This window comes from Ursus arctos, unplaced genomic scaffold, assembly GCF_023065955.2.
Source record: "Ursus arctos isolate Adak ecotype North America unplaced genomic scaffold, UrsArc2.0 scaffold_1, whole genome shotgun sequence".
Classification (NCBI taxonomy): Eukaryota; Metazoa; Chordata; class Mammalia; order Carnivora; family Ursidae; genus Ursus; species Ursus arctos.
The window spans coordinates 82744683-82750250 of record NW_026622763.1 but is presented as its reverse complement, the minus strand read 5'-3'; the positions used below and the strand labels follow the sequence as shown (position 1 = coordinate 82750250).

The 5568-nt window shown below is 39.0% G+C and overlaps 1 non-coding gene across 1 annotated transcript; it reads right to left on the bottom strand.

The window, feature by feature from the left end:
* Positions 1-981: 981 nt before the first annotated feature.
* On the bottom strand, positions 982-1088 carry LOC113250947 (U6 spliceosomal RNA). Its single transcript, XR_003314270.1, has one exon. It is a non-coding gene; the product is annotated as a U6 spliceosomal RNA (small nuclear RNA).
* Between the last annotated feature and the right edge of the window lie 4480 nt (positions 1089-5568).

Below are 5568 nucleotides of genomic sequence, written 5' to 3'. Positions count from 1 at the left end.
TGAAAAAAATCTTTCCTTTTGCTAACAACCTCCTTGACTCACCTTCCTCATGCCTATAAAAAACTTTACTTTGTACAGCTCCTCTGAGCACCTGTCCATTTACGAGAAGGGATGCTGTCCCCTCATTCATGAATCATTGCATAAACCCAATTAGATCTTCAAATTTTTTCAGTTAAATTTTTGTTCTTTAACAGACAACAGAGGCCATTTGTTTTCTAAAACTGAAAAAAGTCAGGAGACACAAGGAGCAAGTTCTTTAGGATGTCTTTCCAAGGTCCTGAGCTTTCAAATGAGACATTTTTTGATACATGTTAGGCAATGTTGTTTTAAATTAAGTTATTGCCCTTTGTGCCTACCTTTCAGTGACCAAAAAACCCCACAGAACACACTGATGCCCAATGGATAGCTTCTCTTTGAGAGGCCAAGCAATACCAGGAAGGTCCTTGGGGCCTTTCTTCAAACAACACATTATATGCACAAAACAAAATAGTATCAAGCCACTTTTATTTTATTTTATTTTATTTTATTTTATTTTATCTTATTTTATTTGCAATTCTGCAAAAGAATTGGGGAGTCATTTTAATATTTATAAGAAATAAATCAGCAGAACAAGATTATATCAGATAGGCTGTGTACAGTAGCTGCAGCTTATAAAACACACCAGTAATTTGTACCTGGTGAGTATAAAGAGAACCAAGGTAGGATTGAGATGTCTTTACAACCAAGGGAGTACACAGGGCATCAACAAATTAGAGGACAAAAAAATTCACATTTTCTACATTAAAAAAAAAAAAATTACAGACCTCACAAATGTCTTTGAAGACAAAGAAAAAGCCAAAGTCATCTGAAGGGTGGGAAAGAAGAAATCTGAAACAGAACTCTAAATGTAAAAAGAGTTTTACTTCACAAGACCAATTTTCTTGGCTTCTGTTTCATATATCAATAATCTCCACATTTTGACTATAAAAACTTCTGCTTCTTAAAAATATGGAACGCTTCACGAATTTGCGTGTCATCCTTGTGCAGGGGCCATGCTAATCTTCTCTGTATCGTTGCAATTTTAGTATATGTGCTGCCAAAGTGAGCACAGTATCAAGCCACTTCTGTAAGAAACTTTGTGATTTTATTGGCTTTTCTTAGAGATTTCCTTAACGACTGTGTCCTTTCTTTTAGGAAGTTAAATTCATGTCGTTTTTATTTCATAGTGGGCAGAGAGCTGGAAAACAGATCATTGATTTAGCACAGCATATGCCTGACATTTAAAAAATGAGATGGCCCAATTTTGGAGATAGTATGTGACCTTTGTGGCAGGGAGTTCAGATGAGGGTGAACGTCCACAAATCTCCTTCTCTGCTTATGAAGAGGCAATGATGCGCATTGCAGGCAGAATGGAGGACCAGAGTAACCGGGTGGTTTTATTTGGTTCTATTCTCTTATTCTTTTGAAAACGACAAAAGATCTTCCGGGATATCTACCATATCTGGCTTCTCTCAGTCCACGAGGACAAATCATCCCAATTGATAATATTTTGTATAAATGACAATGAGATATATCTTAAACAAATGCTCAAAGCTTTACATAGATATTGTTGAAGAAGAATCAAGAAACTGGGAAGAACCTAGAAAACTTTGCTCTGAAAATCACAGAACCAGAGGCCAGGGCAGTTCCTCTGGGCCTGGAAGTTTAGCGGGCTAGAGATAGAGAGAAATAGGACCGAGGGGGAAGACAGAAAAGCCTGGAAGCAGCAAATCGCAGGTCCAAGTTTTTAAAGCTTGGTTCAAAGTTCTTAAAGTTCAGCTTATGGATTCATCCCAGTGGCAAAAAGTACTCAGGCGTTTCACAAAATTCAAAATCAGAAATGACAAATGCTTTGCTCTCCAAATCACTCTATTTTCTGATTTGTATAATTTATATGCAGGCCAAGAGGAATCAATAAAATGATTTATCTTTTTCAGGCAAGACGTGATCTTTGGAAAACTTGCCATGTGCCAGCCAGATTGTTGGAATTAATTGCAGGCTTGGCAGTTAGGTCAGAACCTCAAACACCACACTGACATTTGAGAAGGATGTGTAGCTCTTCAAAGACAGAAGCCTGAATTTCCCCCAATGTTACCAGTCAGTGCAGTTTGAGGCAACAAAGCAAATCAGTGGATACCTTTCACCTCACTGAGAGATCAGAAAAATTATCATCTTTACCTGTAGGAATTAATAAGGAACAAACATTTTTAGAGAATGCTATTATACCAGTGAATCCCAAAGAGTTCCGAAGTAATGACAAGGTTTGGTGAAAATTTTCTCGAGCTTACTGCACCAAAAATGTTGTCGTGGCAAATAGATTTAATTATTCGCAGCACCCAAGACCTCTGGATATGACTCGCCACGTGAAGTGCCATAAAACAATTTTGGAGGCTTTCAGCACTTCAAAACAAAAATTGAAAACTTTTTAATACTTGGGTCTGTATTAAAGAAAATTGAGATATTGTTCCTTTGCTATTGTTTACGCCGTGATCTTTGAGTGTGAGAGTGGGGGGAAACTGAGAGAATGAATGAGGGAGAAAGAAGGACACATTTTGGTGAGTAAAATATGATATAGCTGGCTGACATTTTCATCTGAGGAAGTCTTCCCTTTTTTCCTCTTCTGACTTTTCTTTCCTTTAGGACATGACATTTCAAACAAAAACAAAAACCCTTTGTTGATCTCTTTTCTTAACCTACTGAAGATAAAATTTGTTTCCTTTAAGGAGTGTCTCATAAGGAAATACAAGTTAACCTGGCAGTGGTTTGGAACAATTGACTCACCATTTTGAAAAATAAATTAGCTGCCTGCCTTACAAAAAAAAAAAAAAAAGTCTTTTGATCTGAGGGGAAAGATCTGTAAAGTTGGAATCTGCCTAAGTATAGTGACAAGCAGAGTTTCATCTCAGGCAGAAGCATGGTTAAGCAGTGTTATCTAAGGCCACAAGTGCATACAGAAGAAAAACAAGGGCAGGAGTAGAAATACACTCAGAACACTTTTTCCCCACTCAAAGTATACAGCAAATCACATTCATAACTATTTATTGAAATATACTCTGTTTTCCCAGACATTTAATACCAAATAAAACTAACAGTGGGAAAAATTAGAAAAGTTTTAGTGAAGTGGAAATATGACAATAGTATGGGTTACAATAATATTTTGTTTTCATGAATAAATCATGTATTAGTTTCTAGAACTGCCATAACAAGATCCCACAAACTAAGTACCTTAGGGGTGTCTGGCTGGCTCCGTTGGTAGGGCGTGCAACTCTCGATCTCAGGGTTGTGAGTTTGAGCCCTATGTTGGGTGTAGGGCCTGCTTAAAAAAAACAAAAAACAAAAAACAACTAAGTAGCTAAAACAACAGAAAGTTACTGTCTCACAGTTCTTCATACTACAAGTCCAAGATCAAGGTGTCAGCAGGGTTGATTTCTTCTGAATGCTATGGGGAGAAGCTGTCCCATGCCTCTCCTTAGCTGGGGTGGTTTGCTCTTAATCTTTGGCATTCCTCAAATCATAGACACAGTATTCCAATCTCTGCCTCTATGTTCACATGGCATTCTCCCAAGGTGGGTGTCTGTCTCTGTGTCTGAATTTCCCCTTTAATAAAGACAGCAGTCATATTATCTTAGAGCTCACCCTAATGACCCTATCTTCATTTGATTTGTCTGCAAAGAACCTATTTTCAAATAAGTACAATCACAGGTACTGAAAGTTAGGACTTTAACATCTTTTGGGGAAACATAATTCAACCAAGATATATTTTTGCTTATTTATAGTGACTCACTCTAAGAGTCAACCAATTTGCAAATTACATAGATTAATAATTAATTGACTATTAATCATTAATTGACCTTTCAGCAGACCTTCAGGTGGTCAAGGAAAGAACCTGTAGTAACAAGAAGACTTTACAATAGAAACCCTTTCAGTGTTTGATTATTGGGGGGCATGCATATTCTCTGGACCTGCCAGCAAAGCTGCCAGTTTTTCTTCTTTGGGCAGGGGCATCAAAGAGGACCATGAGCTCTTAGAAACCACAAGCTGCAGCTCAGAGAGCAAGCATCTTATAGAGCTCAATGCGTTCAACAGAGCACAGGGAAGCCAGGATAGCTGGGGAAATGATTGAGTCTATGAGTTGGCTACACTGCATAATAAAAACTGCAGAAAGAGACACAAAAACATGTATTTCCAGGTTCTACTTTTTTAGAATTTTGGGGGAAAAATCTATGTTCTTTTGTTGTTTCAGTTCTTTCTCTAGGAAAGAAATACTGAACATTTTACAAAATACGGATGAATCACAAGTAGATTTTCGCCCAAGACTGTCAGGAGTCCTCTGTTCCGACAGCTGAGATAGACTGTCGTCACCATTCTCCAACAGGAATCTATCTGCAGGTTTTGTCTAGGGCAGTGGTTCTCCGAGTGTGGTCCCTGCCCAGCAGCAACCGTATCACCTGGAAACTGGTTAGAAATGCAGATTCATGGGCCCTGCCCAAGACCTGGTAAATCAGAAACTCTGGGCATGAGGTTCAGCTATCTGTATTTTAACCAGCCTCCGGGAGATTTTCTGAAGTTCCCTCAAATTTGAGACCCACTGTCTTCACTTAAGTGAGTGCCTTGCCAGTCAATACAATTTAAACAGAAACTTTTGTATTTTTTTTAGTCATCATTGGTGTTTAGGGCTTACTTTAAACATATGTTTGTTGTTACCGGTTACTGTTGCTCTCCTGAAATATTTCCTTGTTAATAAAACTTTAGAATTGTTTTCTGATTTAAAAATCTGTAAGTGCCAGAATATTTCAGTGTCACATGTTCAAATTCACTCTGAGGAAAAGAGAACACTTTCAAATGCAGCCGTCACTGAGAAAATTTCAGACACAGCATCTGTCTTCTTCATCTGATTCAGATTAGAGAAACCTCACAGGATCTGAGAATTGATTTGCTCTGAGTGCCCTGCTTTAAATGGTTTCTTAACCCGCATGCCATCCCAGACCTGCTGAATCACAATCCTTTCTTCTAGGGCCATAAGGAGTCCAGCTCAAAAACGTCCCTCGGATGATTCTGTTGGACACATGTCATGACTTATATAACAGGCCTCACAAATTCTATCCTCAACATCCTTTGAGGAGCGATTAGTTTCAACATGAAGACATCTGTCCTACCACAGCCACTTGAGAGAGTAATTAACAGTTTGTAAATAAGTAAAGCCCTTCAGTGGTTTATTCACATCAGCGAGAGTAAGGCAGGGAGAAAGGCGGTCCCAGCGGAAGGCACTGGGAAGGAGCCTACCCTGGAGGGAAAGACGCAGCATCTGGAGGGTTCAGCCGCATCCTGAGAAGGAACAGCTCCAGTGCACTGAGCACCGACCATATGTCAGAGGCTCAACTTAGATTATCTTCGGATTCTGTCTCCAATTCCTTTTTTCAACAACCCTAAAAGATCGTCACGATGAGCCCCACTTCCAGACAAGGCAACTGGAAAGGAAAGTGCTTTGCCCGACACTACAAAGCCAGTGAACGGAAGAGTTGAGTTTGGAAGCAGATCTCTCTTGCCTTG